Below are 20,686 nucleotides of genomic sequence, written 5' to 3' on the forward strand. Positions count from 1 at the left end.
TTCTGGGCCCTTGGTTCATCTGTGATAAGTCACACCTGTAGAGATAGTGGTTAAGACCCAACACCCCCCCCCCCCCAAAACACACACACACCCATACACACACATACACTTGCTCTTCCGGCCTGTTTATACGCACGTTACACAGCTGCCTGTAATAACCACACCCAGGCGCTTCACACTGTTTTAGAACTCTTAGAGATAGACACTTGTGCCTGCATTAGTTTAACATATCAGCACTGAACATTGGGTTTTCACTGTTTTACACCTACATGTACAAAAAAGAACAAAAAACTTTAATTTTAGTGGAAAATGTGTCTGTCTAAAGAAAGTACGCTGAATTTATTAGCAGGTTTATAAACAGTAAAGTTTTAATTTGTACAAGGCTAAATATTTAACACTGCAACTATTTTTAAGTCAAGTGGAAGCTTACTTCTTCCTTTTAGTTCATGCTAATCTAGCAAGCTTGGCGGCCATCTTGATCAGAATGAGTAAGCTGTTTCTTTTAACCAGATGAAGAGTAAAATTGCAGTAAATTATTAAATAAATATAACTAGGTTTTAGAGCTTATTTTTAAAATACTGTGGGTAACAATGTATTTTGACGGTGGTTAAAAAATGGTAGTAAAAAATTTGACACTTTGCAGTGCAATAGGTTAACAGGAAGTTGCTAGCAATTGTGATATCATGCTATTTATTCTAGTTGTATTAATAACAATACAAATAATATTACATAAATAAATTAAATTTAAAAAGTTCCTTAAAAATTTATTAATTTTAAAGAATTACCAAGGAACCAAAGGTACTAAATGTTATGTACGGAGAAACACGGTACATACATTTTTATATATTAAATTTTACACATTAATTAAATTAATTAAATAATCAGTATTTCTTCAAACAATATAAAGTATCAAATCATATCCAAATATATATGCATTTAAAAATTACACAATTAAATTCAGTTAACTAACATTAAATAAATTGCACCTGACCTTCCACCTTAACCTCACAACAATCGTCCCAGTTTATATTATATCAAACCTGTACGAGCAAAGCCCAACAGCAATTCATTCTCTTTTCGGCGTCACTCTTTCTCGTCCTGAGGTCTCTCTTTCTCGAAGTCTTCTACATCTTCGGCCCAAGTAGAAATGGGCTAGCGAAAGGAGAAGCGCTCCTTTTAACCCCCTCAGACACGTGGTGTTAAACCACACAGGAAGAGGTTTAACAGTCACAGACTAGGGTGTCTTAGTTAGCTCCTTAAACTTTTCATTTTTCCTCGTCTTTACCAATAAAATCGTCAAACTCATTGGGCACATGGGGGTTTATAGGTTAATATGATGCTTTTTTTATCATGATGCTTTCCTATTTTCTTTTTTCTTTTTTTTTTGCAGTGGAAAGTCCAATGTTGCTTTGCAGTACTTTATAATATAATTTAATAGAATTGTTTAAATAATTGTAGAATAATTGATTTGTTTTGTACATAAAATACCTTGTTACCCTTTGTGTCTTTACACATAAAAAAAGCATTATTTATTTGTATTTAGGCGTATGGGGTAGTAATTTCTAACATGCTATTTTGAATAATTACCATGTTTTCTTGTATGCATGTATGAAAATGCCAGCACACTATGGGTATTTAGAGTTATAATATGGTGCAACATAGCATTAAATGGGTATTGAACCTTTTTTAGAAAAAATACCACCTTCTTTTGTTTGCATGTATAAAAATGTCAGTTTAATTTGGTTAATTATTGGTACTTTTCAAACGATTGTCTTGGGCTCATTTTAAAATTATTGGCCTTTTTCTTGACTTATGGAGGTCTATTAAGTTACCTAATAGTACTTAAATCATATATTTTGCATCTTTTAGAATACATTAATACATTTTTAGTTTTTAAATATAAACATTTCATTATTTATACATATATTTGGAGGACAAATTTGATATAATTTGATATAATTTTTAATATGGCTTTTAAAGAGTCAAAGTTTATAGTGACGATGAGGACCGTAGACGCAGTGGTCGGCCAAGGAATCTTAGTGCAGTGGATGAAAGACACATAATGCTTGCTTTCCATCTAAATCAGCAGTGCCATCAGCTCAGAACTGACAGAAACCAGTGGGACCCAAGTACATCCATCTACTGTTTGGAGAAGTCTGACCAGAAATGGTCTTCATGGAAGAATTCCACTTTTTGGAAACAAGGCCAAGCGACTGAACTTTGCATTAAAACATAGGAACTGGGGTGCAGAAAAATGGCAGCAGGTGTCATCAAGTGATTATATGCCCCCCACAGAGCCCTGAATGAAGAGCCTTAAAGGATTTGAGCAAGGCTTCATCCACAGAAGATCTATGATTAGTTCTCATAGAGAATTGTTTGGAACGTCCTCCCTGCCGAGTTCCTTCAAAAACTGTGTGCAAGTGTACCTAGAAGAATTGGGTCGGCAAAGGTCGTCACACCAAATAATTATATGATTTTGTAAACTGACAAAAATAATAATAATAAACTATCCACACACTTGCTTATATGACGGTCTTATAGGATATAATTTTACTTTTTAATATAGTATTAAAGGTGTAGAAAATTAGGAGCACAATGATGACAATGCCAATATCAGTATGTTTTGGGGACATGGCAGAATATTATTATTATTATTAGTAGTAGTAATAGTGCAAATATTGAAACATGACAGTGTTCCTTGTCATTTCAAAATAAATGGCAGTTTTATTCATCTACATAAGCAAATGCCAATTAACAAAATATATTTTGGGCATGATACCAAGCACATACCACTTTTGGTACTTTCTAACTAATTACTTACAGTAATTAGGGGGCATAGGGCAAAGTTTAAATTAGATGGGGTTTTTTACTTTACTTATAAAATCCCATCATCCATACCCATGTTTTCCTGATCAAGCGGGATAATTAATTATATAACATAAATTATATGCTTCCTAGTTTGTGGCATCAGTTTAGGGAAGGCATTTTTCTGCTCCAGAATACTTTACCTCCAACCCCCTTCAATAAATTTTGGATGAATTGAAACATCAATTGTGGGCCAAGTTTTCTCATCCAGGATCAGTACATGCGAACCTAAATGCAAACAAATTCCCACAGACGCATTTGAAGGTTTTGTCAGGTGTCTACATACTTTTTGCATTACTGATTATGTGAAAATTGGAAATGCATTCTGCATTAAAGTTAATACAGTTATTGTTTTTACAAAAATTACACTATATATCTTCACATATTCTAGCCTTCTCTTTAGCCCGGTCATTGCCTAACATTTGCATCACTGTGGAAATGTTGAAGTGAGCCTTTGAAATGGGCACTGAGGAGTCAGAAAGACCAGAATTTTTAAAGGAAGTGTGCAAAAAATTATTTGGACACGTTTAGATTGAGCAACAGAGCATTGCCGAGATAATCTTTTAGCCTTAGTCCTTACTCAGATAGAGCAGCATTACTCGATATACATAGACTCAGGTGTTTTAATATAGAGTGCTGTATTGCATGTCACAATGACTAATTTTAGGTCATTACACAAAAATGATATTACACAATGCAAAAAAACGCATTTTGTAATTATTTAAAGATGTTACTTATCACACTTGTAAAAATGCTTTCTCTGATTGGATTTAAGTCTTTTACAATAATTCAGAGAAATGTTTGTCCACTTGTCTTTGCACATTTTCACACATCAACTGCTTATTTTACTAATCCTAATCCTAATAAAGTCATCCTTCTGGTTGCTTTTAGATTACTGTCCTGTTTTATAACCCAATTCTGCCTCAAGAATATTCAGTTACAGCTGCAGTCTTCCAGGTCCTGATGATCTTCCACAAAACCAAACTACCACCACCAGGTTTGACTGTCAACAAGAAGTTCACTATCAAATTTAAAATTGGCTTAATTTGTCCATAAAACCTTATTCCAGAAGGTTTTGGATCATCCAGGTGGGTTATTTTGTTTTGATAACCTCCCATAATTCTCATTTTTGCTTAGGCTTTTTAAATCATGAAGTTATGAACACTGACCTTAGATAAACACTTTGGTATAAGTCCTATTTAAGGCAGGTCTGAAGACCAAGAGGAAGATGAGTAAGATGGTTCTTTAAAAATGTCTGTTCTGTGTAGCATACCAACATTTATTGATTTCTTGGATCTTCTTTTTAAAATGATTTTGTGGGTAAATAAAAAAAAAAATCCAGTGGCTTGCACAGAGCCATGTCCTTAGTTCAACTGAACAGCTTTAGAACAAACTGGAACAGGTTTTGTTGACCAACATCAGTGCCCAGCCATACGAATGTCAACATATTTTGACTTTATGGGCAAAAATTCCCACAGACTGTCTTGTGAGAAGCTGTTCTTATAAATAAAACAATGTTTTTGAACTGGGATGTCTTACAAGCTTATGGTCAGGTGTCCAAATACTTTTTGTCATATAGTGTATATCATAAAAGCATCAACTAATTGCAATTTTGGAGTAGACCCAACTGCACAAAGTTGGCAAAAATGACCTGCTATTTTGTTATCTGATCTCTGATATAATCTAACCTCTGAAAAGCTCTAAAAACTGTAAACTCAGTAAATCTACAGACCAGAAGAGCTCATAGCGAGTAGAGGTTAAAAAGATGATCAGATCTAGCACAGGATGTACCTGCAGAAGAACTCACTCAACTGTGTGATTTCCTGTGTAAGGCCCTGCATCAGCTTCAAAAAGCTGTCACAGTTCCTTTATCTGCACCAGCTTTTTGCTGCATGTGGTACAAAAGTTACTGGTATCGGTTCTACGCTGTAGCCTTTCTTTCATTTTCCTTTAACGATCATGATGAATGAGTTAAAATAAATGTAGGAGTAAAAGGTGTCATTTCTTTAGTTTGATGGGTTTTGGTAAAAGTCTTTTCACGTCAATCCGAATCTTCAGTGCTGTTTGAATTTTCCACCCCTGTAATGAGATGCGGTCTGTTCATGGACTATGCTAATCTACCACAATGAAGGTTTTCTGTCAACCTTTTTACAAGGTTTTAATTTCTTTTAAATAGATCCAATGTCGTATTTAAACAACACAGTATGCTCAAAAGTATGTGGACATTCATTTTCACCATTTAGCAGACACTTTTATTCAAAGCGACTTACAGTACTGTGACAGTATACAGTATATTGACCTTCATCAACCAAAAACTGAAAATAACTGCATGCCATTGGCAATACCACAACCACAGCTGCAGTAACCCAGGCTAAAACATGGTATGTGAGTTATTGCCCCCCACAGGACAACGCTAAGAAAGGCTCCTGGTGAAAAATGAAACAATTTGGAGTCTTTAGGACTGCAAAAAGACACCACAAAAATGGCAACAAAGTATTGGAAAGGCGTTCCAGAAAATTGTTGCCAAGCAGCAGTTGTAGCCTAGCAGTTAAGGTAGTGGACTAGTAATCAGAAGATTGCTGATTAAAGCCCCACCACTGCCAGATTGCCACCGCTGGGTCCTTGAGCAAGACCCTTAACCCTCCCTTGCTTAGACTAAATGCCCACATTACTGCTTAATCCCTCGCTGCTAAATGCCGTAAATGTAAAAGAAACTAGGTAGTCAGATGCAACAAAATAGACTTGCAGATAAACTTTTAAGGTGGGTCCAGCCTAGAATGAGGAGTAGGTACCATTAAAGAACCGTATACTCATTGTATATTATGTACCATTGTGGATTTGCAATGTTTTGGGATGTTTTTCTTTTAAGGCCCTGGGAATTGTCATTATGGGTTCCATGGAAGTACCAGGAGATTTAAAATTTAACTCTTTCACCTTTTGCCAGGTAGATAAAACTCATTTGGGGTTTGATCAAGGGTAGGGGTTAGTGCTAGTTGAGTTTGTCAAGGTTATTCTAATCCCTTTACTTAGGCCTATTATAAACCTAAACTGGTTAAACTGGAAAGAAGAGTGCATAAGTCAGGACACGGGAGCTTGGAGGATCTGGAGCGCTCTCAGATTCCTTGCTGTGTATTTTTCATTCTCATCCAGTATTAAAGGAGAAGACTCAGTGCTGTTTTGTTTGCAAAATGAGGTTGCCAAGGGTAAGCGGTATTGCTGCCCTCAAGTGTGTAAAACTGGTGTATCTGTGATGTTTTTCTTTTAAGGAACTGGGAATTGTCATTATGGACTCCATGGAAGTACCAGGAGATTCAAAACTCTGTCACCTTTTGCCAAGTAGATAAAACGTTATTGGGGTTGGATCGAGGGTTAGGGTTAGGGTTAGGGTTAGGGTTAGTCAAATCTGTCAAGGTCATTCCAATCCCCTGACCTAGGCCTATTAAAAACCTAAACTGGATAGAAGAGTGCATAACCAATCCAGGAAAGGAGCTCTGAGAATCTGGAGTGCCGTTTTGTTGGCAAAAGGAGTCTTGTAGGGTTAGTGGTATTGCCGTTTTAAGTGTAAAAATGGTGTGTGGGACAGTTGGTCGATGCTTTGCCTCATGCAAAGTGTTTCTGTGTCATGTAAGCAGGACCCGACCCTGAGAGAGAAGAGGCAGGGAGAGTGTCAAAGCAAGTGAGTACAGAGGGAAGTGGGGGATGGGTAAACCACAAAAAGCACAAAGGGGAAATTCACATGAAAAAAAAACCAATTTAATTCTTTTCTCTGCTGCACAGCCAAGAAACAACAAACTCAACCAGCCACTTTATAGATACCGCTTATGTTCAAAAGTATGCGAACACTCAAAAGTGAGCTTGTTGGACATCTTATTTTGTCGATCTAGCCCTTTTTTGGAAGGCTTTCCCAAGAATTTAGGGTTCAGTTGCCCATTTAGTCAATTAAATTCTTAAATGAGCTTATAATAGACAACCTGTCTCACTATCAGCATTTAAATTAATCCCATAGCTGTTTAGTAGGATTGAAGTTTCTTCAAACTATGTCTTTTTGTGCATCTTCCTTTGTGCATTGGCATCCACTTATGATAAGATTCATTTATTGTTCTCTGATGTGGTAAATTCAGTGTTACAGCAGCTCCAGCACAGTAAATACAGTTAGAGAAAATAAAAAAGAGACAAGCGTATGTGCCAAAAGTGAACTAATAAAGTACCTCTGGAACTTTAAAAGGAACTAGGTTCTTTAGTCGGAGGCAACAAATTAGACCTGCAGACAAACTGTCAATGTGGGTCCAGCTTAGAAAGGGAAATAGGTACACGGTGGTGGATCTGCAATGTTTTTGGGATGCTTTTCGTTAAAGGCCCTGGGATTTGTCAATATGTTTCCCACAAAAGTACCAGGAGACCTTTTGCAAAGTAGATAACTACCTTATAGTGTATTTCAGCCTAATAAGGCCATTTTTGGCTTATAACGGATACACTGTATGGTCACCTTTACCCTACTATGTATGCACACTACTAGTACGACTAGTCAAACTGAAACCTGACTGAATTCATAGGGGCTGACACACCAATTATTTCGGTTGCTCCTGCTTGGCCACATCATTATGAAATCTAGATTAAACAAATACATTAACTCTCTTGTTCTCATGCTTTTCTGGTTGGTGACACTATTTTAAAGGCTTATAATTTGCACAACTCCACACAGCACTTCTAAGTAATTGATAATAAAACCATTTTTATGATTGTTTGCACCTATTGCATTTCTTATTACTGAGAGACATTTATAGTCATCCAAAATCTGACATTCTAAAAAATTAAAACACGCTCAGAATATGGCCGAAAGTATTTGGACACCTGACTAATAGCCTGTTGGAAATCCCATTTCAAATCAAATAGTATTTTTTTAAAAGCTATAACGACAGCCACTCTTCTGAGAGGGCTTCTTACAAGACTGAATTATATCTGTGGGAGTTTGTGCCCATTCAGTCAAAAGAGCATCTGTATGGCTGGGCACTGATGTTGGTCAAGAAAGCCTGAATTGATGTTCCAGTTCATTCCAAGCTGTTCAGTCTGTGCAAACCATTGGACTTTATGACTTTAGGTTCTGACTTTATGAGCTGTGGCAACTTGCTGCCATCTATAAGATTACTTTGAGTTGTTGTTGCTTTAGCTTTGCCAAGAATCTTATTTTGCAGTGTCAGGTGGAGGCTCTTAACATGACCAGCAATATGAACAAACAGTAGTTCTTCTGGCTAAGCTAGCTGAAGTTAAAACAGGTGTCTATATACTTTTAGTCATGGAGTGTATCTCATCCACTGTATGGCCCAAACATCCTGTATATTTGATTTTATCACAACTTGGCAACCCTATCCATAAAGACCAAATAGGCTCTGGCTAAACTAGCTAAAGTTAAAAAGTGTGTCTATATACTTTTGGTCATGGAGTGTATATCATTATCCACTGTATGGCCTAAACATCCTGTATGTGTAATTTTATCACCACTTGGCAACCTTATCCATAAAGACTAAACAGGGCCTGGCTAAGCTAGCTGAAGTTAAAAAGGGTGTCTATATACTTTTGGTCATGGAGTGTATCTCATCCACTGTATGGCCCAAACATCCTGTATGTTTAATTTTATCACCACTTGGCAACCCTATCCATAAAGACCAAGCAGGCTCTGGCTAAGCTAGCTGAAGTTAAAAAGTGTGTCTATATACTTTTGGTCATGGAGTGTATATCATCCACTGTATGGCCCAAACATCCTGTATGTGTAATTTTATCACCACTTGGCAACCCTGTCCATAAAGACCAAGCAGGTTTCAATTCCCTCTTCCATCTGAGAGCTCATTCTTCTGTAACCATGGCGACGCACCTCTGATGAGGTGAGGGTTAAACTTCAGGGGAGTTTTCTCAGCGTGTGTGCGTGTGCGGTCAGAGCGGTGAAGCTTTAGAACAAAAGTCGGGTGGAAAATAGTGCGGTGAGAGAGATGCGATCTTCAGCGCGCTCGTTGTCGTCCTGTTTGGTTTCGCTATGACGCGCTTGCACTCCGCTGACCTACAAGTTTGTGCTGCAGCATTTACAAATATGGATGCAGACTCCAGATTTCAGTTGACAGAGAGGCACCTAGCACGGAGTACAGACTACACGCCATGCTAATGTGGCACGAATGCCAGTGCATGATCTTTAAAAAGAAACGTGTTTAAAAAAAGGCTAGCAAAAGTTAGCCTGCATTGAAACCGAGCACGGCTACGCCCATAAACTTTCTATACTCGCCCCTGCTCAATCCTGACATGTTTAATCCTAAAAACATAGTTTAAATCTATTTGATTCTTTAAAATTAACATTTTGAAAACATGCATTTTCTAACATGTTTAAATGCATTGAAGTCCTTTTTCCACTTTAACATTTATGGGTTTTAGAGATGGACATTGTTAACATTTTCAGCATACACTTTTATCCAGAGCGACTTACCGTACTTTGGCAGTATATCGGCTAAGCAATTGACAGACATCCCAAATTGCAAAAACTCATTTCAGGGAGGTACCCCCGGACCTCGACCCCGACCCCGACCCCCCAAGCCCAAAAAAGAAAAGCTAAAAAACCTCTCGCACACACCAAAGGATTATGGGTGATAACAGAACTTTTAGGAGCTGCTAACTGAGCTACTAAGCTAACTGTTCGCGTCACAAACACATTAATGTGTACTACATAGTGCACTAGATAGTGTGAAAGATAATAGATTTATGTTCCTTACATAGTGCACTACATTGTATATTAGAAAAGAATTTATGTTCCTTACTTAGTGCACTAGATAGTGTACTAGATAATAGACTTATGTTTCTTACATAATGCTTTAGGTAGCGTATTAGTTAACGGATTTAGGTTCCCTACATAGTGCACTAAATTGTATATCAGATAACGGATTTATGTTCCCTAAATAGCGCACTAGATAGTATTTTAGGTATGAATTTATGGTCCCTACATAGTGCACTAGATAGTGAATTAGACAATTGGTTTATGTTCCCTACACAGTGCACTAGATTGTATATCAGATCACGGATTTATATTCCCTACATAGTGCACTAGATAGTGTATTAGATAATGCATTCATGTTCACTACATAGTGCACTAGAAAGTATAACTAGATGATGATTTGTGTTCCTTACATAGTGCACTAGATAGTGTATTACATAATTAATTGTTTCCTACATAGTGCACTAGATTGTACAGTATATCAGATAATGGATTTATGTTCCCTACATAGTGCACTAGACAGTATATTAGACAATTGATTTATGTTCCCTACACAGTGCACTAGATTGTATATCAGATAACGGATTTAATACGCGAACGGGGAAAAAAGTCTGTGTCGCCTGCGTGCGAGTTTGTGGCGCTCTTGGCCGCTCGTTCTAGATTCCGGGAGATTTTATCTGACTTGCGGGCATCAGGGAGCCGCTATGTATATGCGGGAGACTCCCGGAACTTCCGGGAGACTTGGGATGTCTGAATTGAGGGTTGGGCCTTGCTCAAGGGCCCAACAGTGACAATCTGGCAGTGGTGGGGCTTGAACCAGTGACCTTTTAATTACTAGTCCAGTAACCTAACCTCTAGGCTACAACTGCCTTACAGTATACTTTGGCATCCTAAACCACAATTTATGTGCTAATTAGCATGCAGCTATACCACTGGCATTGTACTAATAAGAGCACATCAGAACAGCACGTTCTGGGGCACCCAGGTGGTGCAGTGGAATATTCCACTAGCACACCAGCTCCGAGATTCTAAACACCCCATTCGAATCTCGGCTCTGTTTTAAAGATGTGTGTTACTGAGTTATTTCAGAATTGACTGCTGCATGGAAAAGTGAAGGTAAAGTGTCAGTGTGGCATTACCATCTGGAAGGTTGTGGGTTCAAATCCTGGTTCTGCCATGCAGCCAGTGTTGGGCCCTTGAGCAAGGCTCTTAACCCTCTTGGCCCTGCGCTTTGACCCCAGCTTTCAAAGATATGTGAAAAGAAGCATTTCACTTTTCTGTAGACGTGTATATATACAGTATATATATACACTGATCAGCCATAACATTAAAACCACCTCCTGGTTTCTACACTCACTGTCCATTTTATCAGCTCCACTTACCATATAGGAGCACTTTGTAGTTCTACAATTACTAACTGTAGTCCATCTGTTTCTCTACATACTTTGTTAGCCCCCTTTCATGCTGTTGTTTAATGGTCAGGACTCTCCCAGGACCACTACAGAGCAGGTATTATTTGGGTGGTGGATCATTCTCAGCACTGCAGTGACACTGACATGGTGGTGGTGTGTTAGTGTGTGTTGTGCTGGTATGTGTGGATAAGACACAGCAGCACTGCTGGAGTTTTTAAACACCTCACTGTCACTGCTGGACTGAGAATAGTCCACCAACCAAAACCCAACCCGTGGGCAGCGTCCTGTGACCACTGATGAAGGTCTAGAAGATGACCAACTCAAACAGCAGCAATAGATGAGTGATGAGTGACTAGGTAGGAGTGTCTAATAGAGTGGACAGTGAGTGGACACGGTATTTAAAAACTCCAGCAGTGCTGCTGTGTCTGATCCACTCATACCAGCACAACACACGCTAACACACCACCACCATGTCAGTGTCAATGCAGTGCTGAGAATGATCCACCACCTAAATAATACCTGCTCTGTAGTGGTCCTGTAGGGGTCCTGACCATTGAAGAACAGTGTGAAAGCAGGTTAAAAAGATATGTAAAGAAACAGATGGACTACAGTCAGTAATTGTAGAACTACAAAGTGTTTCTATGTGGTAAGTGGAGATGATAAAATGCACAGTGAGTGTAGAAACAAGGAGGTGGTTTTAATGTTATGGCTGATCAGTGTATATATATACTGTATATGTGTGTGTGTGTGGGGGGGGGGGGGTGACAAATAGAGGCATTCCATCTCCATCATTTCAAAAGCAGTAATTTATTTTAGTATGCTGAATACATATTCTGAATATGCTATTTATTTTCCCCCGTTTTGCTCTGTAAAGCAGCAGTTCTCAGTTTCTTGGGGGTTTAAAACATTTTCAGGTGAGAATGTACAGGGTTACTTTTAAGACACTTGCAAAAGTAAGCTTATCTAATCTCAGTTTTGCTGCGCACCACTACTCTGAATAAATAGATTATACAAAGATTAGTCAAAAAGTGTTATTATTTTAGCTGTGCTGTGGTGATGTCTGAAAGACCTACAACGAAACCACAACTAGGGCTTTTTTAAATGGAGAAGTTCTTAGCTCTAGCCATTCACAATCACTAATACATTAATATTTTTGTACCAGCAAAAGGAGCAAAAGCAAACATCTGTCATGATATGGGGGGCATCAGTGCCCCAGCATGGGTGATTCGAATATGTCTAAAGGTACCATTGATGAGGAGGCATGTACTGGTATTATAGAGAGACATGTGCTACCATCAAGGCATCTTTACCTGAGAAGTTTTTTGTTATTTCAGTATGACAGTGCCGGAGTATGTGTGCTTGACTGGCCTGCCTGCAGTCCAGATGTGTTTTTTATTAAATGCTTAGACAATGGCAACCACAGACTGTTTTATATCAAGTATTATATAAAGTTTCCAAAGCATTAAAAGTGTCATTAAAAAAGTGTTACTAAAAATAAATGACAATAAACTAATGACAGATTTTTTATAATAATGCTTTTTACAAAAAGTCAAAATTTTACTGGAAATGTTTTGTAATAATAAAATATGGATAAAATAATAAATATATAATAATAACAATAATACTAGTAAAAAATATAATAATAATTCGTGTTTAAGCCACCAAAAATAATAAATATATAATAATAACAATAGTAACAATAATATTAGTAATAATAAAAACAAATATAATAATAATAAGCATATTAACAATAAACAATAATAATAATAATAATAATAATAATAATAATAATAATAATAATTAATAATAATAATAATAATAATAATAATGTGTTTCAGCCACCAAAATTGCTAACAGGTTTAATACATCAATTATGTAAAATAAGTTATATGCTTCCAACTTTGCAGCAACAGTTTAGGGAAGGTTCTTTCCTGTTCCAGCATGACTGTCCCCCTGTGCACAAAGCAAGCTCTATAAAGACAAGAAAATCTTAGTAAAGAAACTCCAGTGACCAGCACAGAGCCCTGACCTCAGCCTCACTGAACAGCTTTGGGACGAACTGGAACATTAACTGAGGCTTTCTTGACCAACATCAGTGCCCAGCCATATGAATGCAATCTTTTGACAGAATGGGCACAAATTCCCATAGATGATTTAAAGTTTTGTGAGCAGCCTTCTCAAAAGAGGGCTGTTGACATAGCTAAAAGATCATATAGAAGTTACTTTATTTTAAAACCATTGTTAAATTGGGTGTCCAACAAGCTTATTGCCAGGTGTCCAAATACTTTTGGCTATATAATGTACTTTTAGACTATTAAATGCTTCTTGGCCACCACTGCTCAACACTGTTTAAACATCTATTTTGTTTCTATGACACCTATTAGTTCGAACGCTATTTAGGGCATCGGCTCGCATGTGTGTTCAGCACCCATGTTTTGAGATAATATGATCACTTCCTGACTTTAAAGCTCAAAGCTTATTGGCTAATTCAGAAGGACTACTGGCTAAACTGATAGACCTTATCAGGGTCAGCAGCAACTTCTCCTCCCTGCGTTTTTCTTGGTTGGTTGCTTGGAGTTTTTCTTTGGTTCCTAAAATCTAAATCTAAAATCAGGTGAAGATTTGCTGAGCAAGTTATTGCGTCTTTAACTTGCCGTTATCTGTGTGTGTGTGTGTGTGTGTGTGTGTGTGTGTGTGTGTGTGTGTGTGTGTGTGTGTGTGTGTGTGTGGTGGGGGGTAAGTTGTTCGTGTGCACATTCTGCAACTGTGAATGTGTCAAACGCAGGAAAACGTCGTCGTTTCTTTAAAATCGTCTTCACGTTCTGACTGGACTCAGCAGATACGTCTCCAAATATGGGCAAAACGGTCCGAGATATCAACCAATAGCAGCTCGCCTTGCAGACATGTGACCTCTGTTAGACGTAGCAAACGGGAAGTCGTGTGTTAGGTGAAAAGTCTGTTCACAAGTCCTACTGTAAGGGCATTAGCTGAGGATTTTTATAAACTGTATGGTCAAAAGTATGTAGACCTCTGACCATGAGCTTGTTGGACATTTTATTCCAAATCTATAGAAAAGAAGCCTTGCTGCATGGCTTTGGAGTGTGACTGTGGGAATTTGTTTGAACCATCCTAAACAGATTGCCAGTCCATCAAAGGGCATACACACCTAGGGCATCACACATACACACCTAGGGCAATTTAGTATCTCCAGTTAACCTGACTGCATGTCTTTGTACTGTGGGAGGAAACCGGAGCACCTGGAGGAAACCCACACAGACACGGGGAGAACATGCAAACACAGAAAGGACCCTGACTGCTGCACCTGGGAATCGAATCCCGGACCTTCTTGTTGAAAGTCGAGTTAGGAGTTTTTGAGAATTTGAACCATGCTGGCTACAACTGAAACAGGAAGTAGACATGGTATCTGAGCTACGCTACACAGCTTTGCTCATTTGATTGTCAGTGATGCTTATCATTGTTATTGACGATAAAAATCACCCCAGTTGGCTTGTAATGCTTGAGATAACCCTTGTTCACCAACAACAGGTGAAGGAAGGGCGTCTTAGCATACGAGTCACAATGGATAACAGGCTAAGATACATGTTTACCTACTTCTGAGCTTGAAGTAAAGCAAGAGTTAGCAAATACAGGATGTGAACAAAATATTGTAAACGGGTAACGAAACATTCACTTAGTAGGGCCAGTATTTGCCTTTTAGATCTTTTACACATCTAAGTATTCTAGTTCTTGGAGGAATCATGGATGTGGAGATCTACTTTTAGTTTGTGCCTCAGCACTTTTCAAAGTTGGCGATATAGGGAGGCAGTGGAAGATGCTTGACTTAATCCTGGTGTTTATTAGACCCCTTGTTGATCATTTAAACAATATCAGTCCAGGTTTAGCCCTTTGGAATATGAGAACACCATTAGGAAAGACAAGTGGTTTACACTAGAGGTTCTCAACCAGGGGGCCTCAGTGAGCCGAGAGTGGGTCCCATTGCATTTATTAAAATCAACAGGCTATTGGCATATGGGACATTTCTTGTGATGTCATATAGATCTATTTTAAACTGCATATAGCTTCTGTTGGGTCTTGGAGAAAGAACACATATTTGATTTGCCCCCCCAAGGGGGTTGAGAACCACTGGTTTACACCACATGATGCATCTCTTCCTGTTAAACGGTTTCTTATTTGTTGGCAATTACGCATACATCAATGTAAATTACAGTGGAACCTCGATTTAACGGACTAAAAGTGGGGAGCACTGGTCCGTAAAATGCGAGAGGTTTTTTTTTTTAAGGGGGTGTGAAAGTATACGAAAACACAGCACTAAGGTCCAAAAAGTGCTAAACATGCACATATGGTAAACAGTAAAATAAACAATGTTAATAGATATGTAAATATTAACATTGGTGTACTGTACTACTGGGGAGAAATTTCATTTACCTTGTGTGTTGGAGTTGTTTTTTTACGGTGATCATATAGTGGGGAGTCTGAAGCACTGTTGGTGGCTACTGGAGCAGCTGTGGTGCATAATTAAGCACTAGAACTTGCAAAAATGAAGCATAAAACACTGAGAAAAAGGCAAGAACAAAGCAAGCCTCCCGACAAAATAAAGCTAGCGTACAATTACTGAACTACTGGTCTTGGTACGCTTCTTGGGGGAATTTTAAGCAATCGGACCAGACATTTGGTTTTCCAGATTTTGTCTGTTAAATCTGAAATCTGTTAAAGGGACGTCCGTTAAATCGAGGTTCTGCTGTAATTATTAAACCTAATAATTTCCACCAGATGCCACAGATACCATTATGGATTCCATACTGTGCTAAACATTTGTGAGCAAGCATTGTGGGTAGAAGGCGTCCTCCCAAAGGCTTCTTCCAAAAAAATCTATTCAGTTGTTGGAAATGATAAAGTCAGACACATCAAACCATATAGTATTTGTATTGCTCAAGGGTCCAAGGGGTTTATGCTTTTTACACCAAGCTGTATTTTTACACAGACTTTTATAAAATTTCAGATTTTTAAAACTCATAATATCGTTGAAACCGGGTCATAAAGGTGCTAGTTTAATTTTGTGGGTATTTTGAGCTTTAGCTTGTGACCTTTGTTCCTCCGTGCTGGTGCTGTTTGTCTGTGTAAGGCAGACTCTACACGGCCATGACTTTTCAGACTGTATTTTTGGTAACAGGGTTAGAGACACACCCGATATTTGGCCTTTTGTTTAAAAAAAAAAAAAAAAAAAAAACGGTTGCCAGATATTTCTTCAAAATCTCATCTACAGTATAGTATCAATGTATTTAGAATTGTAATTTGGTTCTTTCAAAGGTAAGCATCTTGTTTATGTTTTGTTTCTATTATTTTGTCCACCACCTGTTTGGATAAAGTTAACATAATATTAAAAGTACTTTTTAACATTGTCTGCCACATTTTTTTTTTTTTTACAGATCATGTACAATTATAGAGAGCTGTTTGAGCTGAAACGTGGGTGAGTGGCACCTTTTTTTCTTTTTTGCAAGTCTGAGTGCAAAATAAAGGCACTTTGAAGTGCATGACTAGCTTTTGAATGGCAAGACTCTTTTCTGTATTTGTGGTTAAACACAGCACAGTTTAGGACAAGGTTATGCACGACGCCACCTTCCCGCCAAATTGCGATTTGGCCGCCATGCACACTCATGCATAACTAATGAACCTATTTTTTCTTTAACGTCTGTACAGCAATTATTATTAGTACTGCTTCTGTGTTTCAGTCGCATTTCACTTTCTCTTCTTCATTTTGTACTGGTACATTTTTGGCCTTTGATAGTTCACAGTTTTTATGTGAAATTAGATCAGAAAAAGAGAAAATTAGCGAGAGACACCAAGGAAGTAGCAACAACTGATGGAAACACTGGTGGATCCTTACATAATCCATCTGGTAGATTTAATTGATCCGTACATCCTGGTAGATTAGGTCTTCCTCAGTGTCAAATTCATCTCTACAAGTGTACATCGTTTATGAATAAGTTTGCACCTGGAGGGACTGTAGGATAACCCATATTGCAATGTAGAAGTTGAAGGACCTGCTGGTAATGTCCCGGTACCAGATACCACAGGACTACTTCAGATGTCTTGAGGAGTCCATGTGTAGGGCAGTGGAAGCATGCTGGTTAAGGTACTGGACTAGTTATCAGAAGTTTGCTGTTTCAAGCCTCACCCCTGAGCAAGAACCGTAATCTCAATCGCTTGCATTGCATTCAGCCACAATTGTAGGTCAAAAGCACCTGCTAAATGCCATAAACGTCTCAATGAGTCCAATCTGTTTTTAATGCATATTAGGTGTGCTGTCTTATTTCTTTTGTCTCATCGGTGTACACCATACTATGGTCAAAATTATGTGGACACCCCTTCTAATTATTGGGTTTCATGTTTTAGCCAAACCCTTGTAGTGTAAAGATCAGACCTGCACCTTGCATGATTGTAGGTGGTATAACATCAGTCCTGCTTCTCTTGGTTTCAGTCCCATTTCACTTTCTCTTCTTCATTTTACACTGGTACATTAATGGCTGCACTGTATCATGTGAAGATTACATCAGAAGGAGCTTTTGGACCCCCGCTGATCAGATGTCGGGTGGTGGAGCAATTTCAGCACTTGTTGTGACACTAATGTGGTAACATCATGATAGTGTGTATTTGGTATCAGTGTATTAGGTGCAGTAGGGTTGTTGGGACCTCACTATCAATGCTGGGATGAGAACAGTGCTCCAACCAAAAATAGAAACCCAACAGTGCTCTGTTACTCTAACTGTACACCTACATAGTGCTATTAGGGTATGTTCTTAATGCAAAGGCCAGTATGTTAAAAGGTGTTAAAAATCCCACCAACACTGCTGCACCTGATACACTCGTACCACTCATACCATGTATTAATGCAGTGCAGAGAATGATACTGAATACCCAAACAATATCTGGTCATTGAAGGTGCTATGGGGGATTAATGATTTTTTGATTAATGGCACACAGAACAGCAGACAACTTACAATTAGTAATTGTATACCCACATAGTTAATCTGTTTTGTATGTGTAACTTATAAAATAATTAATGTAAGTACCAGATATGTGTACCTAACAAATTACTCAGTGTACATAGTAGGTGTAGCTCATAAAATAGATAATAATGACCTTTTTAAATATGTGCAAGGTTGATATACTTAATAAAATAACCAATGGGCGTATTCATATATACTCAGAGTCAAATCAATAGATGTTTTCAGTCCCGGGAAGCATATTGAACCCTAAAACAGACATTTGGTAACAGGAAAACCACTCATTTAGACACTGCAAAGGGATTTAAGAAGCTGCCAGGCAGAAAGCTGTATCATGATGTGACCTGTAAACGGAAGGAAGCTCTGTGTTTTGCAAACTGACCACTGAAGACTCAAGAGCACAACCAGCCTTTCACACTAACACCATCCCAGAAAATAGCGACTTCCTCCTAAAGTCATCACTCCAGATCAGAGGGGAATGGGTTTATTTAAGGCCTGCTCATAGGTCAGGGTTCCGGTATAGGTCTGGTAAATTCAATCTACACAGGGCACCAGTATATCACAATGCAACACACACTTACATTCTGCATGTCTCTGGGAGGTGGGAAACCAGATGACCCGGATAAAACCCACTTAGACAGTGATGGTACCACTGTAATACCATTTTTGACCTTATTCCAGGGGCGAATAATCCCACTTGCTCTAGGATTGTTATGTAAAGCATGATTACTCATTTGACTGCTTTGGTGAGTCAATCTGAAACTGTTTTGCTGTCATGTGAGGGATTTGTGGTGGTTTCCCCTCTGAAACGTGATAGGTGTTTGTCTGAGGAGTGGTACATCATCCATCTCACCTCATACCCCCCCCCCCCCCCCCCCCCCCCCCAAAAAAAAAACCCTTGAAAATGAGCACGCCATGCATTTTTATTGCATTTCCTTTGACTCCTCTTTTTATCAGTTGTTTTAAACCATAACATGTACTTATTTGTAGAATAATACCCAATACCCAGTATAATGATGTTTTTCAGTCCAAAATGGAAACAACTCCAAAAATATCCATCTCTAATGCTTGAAATGACTGAAATGATATTGTAATCAATTAAAAATAAGAAATAGCATGTTAACAGATTGGTGGATCTGTGGGTAGCACTGTTGCCTCACAGCAAGAAGGTCTTGGGTTTAATTCCCAGGTGGGGCGGTCCAGGTCCTTTCTGTGTGGTTTACATGCTTTCCTCGTGTCCATGTGGATTTCCTCTGGGTGCTCTGGTTTTCTCCCACAGTCCAAAGACATGCAAGTGAGGTGAATTGGACATACAAAATTGCCCTAGATGTAAATGTGTGTGTTTGTCAAATCAATACAGGTAATCTAAATGCTAAATTGCTACCAGCCTAGCTGGGCATCCCATAGGTGTAATCGGCTTTGCCTAAGCAAGGGACTTGGTTTCTAATTGCTGCAGCTAAAGCCATAGAAAATCCACGTGGCCACTGGAAGAATATGCAAAAATCCTCACATACACAGATCAAACCCTAGTCTTCAGGATCCCTGCTGTGCCAACCTGCCGCCCCGTCTTAAAAGTCAGAGTTTTACTAGAACAAAGAGTTATAGCGCCCCCCACTGGTGGACACCGTCCTAGGTAACCTTAACCCAACTGAATAAATTGGACTGTCAATTGCGAGCCAGGACTTATATTATAGGTCCAATATTAGTTCCTTACATGACAAATGTTTTTGCCAGATTCACAAACACTTTATAAGCCTTATGAGGTGGGGAGGGGTAAAAACTTTAAAGTAATGTACAGTGTATCACAAAAGTGAGTACACCCCTCACATTTTTGCAATTATTTTATTATATCTTTTCATGGGACAACACTATAGAAATAAAACTTGGATATAACTTAGAGTAGTCAGTGTACAACTTGTATAGCAGTGTAGATTTACTGTCTTCTGAAAATAACTCAACACACAGCCATTAATGTCTAAATAGCTGGCAACATAAGTGAGTACACCCCACAGTGAACATGTCCAAATTGTGCCCAAAGTGTCAATATTTTGTGTGACCACCATTATTATCCAGCACTGCCTTAACCCTCCTGGGCATGGAATTCACCAGAGCTGCACAGGTTGCTACTGGAATCCTCTTCCACTCCTCCATGATGACATCACGGAGCTGTGGATGTTAGACACCTTGAACTCCTCCACCTTCCACTTGAGGATGCGCCACAGGTGCTCAATTGGGTTTAGTCCATCACCTTTACCTTCAGCTTCCTCAGCAAGGCAGTTGTCATCTTGGAGGTTGTGTTTGGGGTCGTTATCCTGTTGGAAAACTGCCATGAGGCCCAGTTTTCGAAGGGAGGGGATCATGCTCTGTTTCAGAATGTCACAGTACATGTTGGAATTCATGTTTCCCTCAATGAACCGCAGCTCCCCAGTGCCAGCAACACTCATGCAGCCCAAGACCATGATGCTACCACCACCATGCTTGACTGTAGGCAAGATACAGTTGTCTTGGTACTTCTCACCAGGGCGCCGCCACACATGCTGGACACCATCTGAGCCAAACAAGTTTATCTTGGTCTCGTCAGACCACAGGGCATTCCAGTAATCCATGTTCTTGGACTGCTTGTCTTCAGCAAA

This window comes from Trichomycterus rosablanca, chromosome 26 (assembly GCF_030014385.1).
Source record: "Trichomycterus rosablanca isolate fTriRos1 chromosome 26, fTriRos1.hap1, whole genome shotgun sequence".
NCBI lineage: Eukaryota > Metazoa > Chordata > Actinopteri > Siluriformes > Trichomycteridae > Trichomycterus > Trichomycterus rosablanca.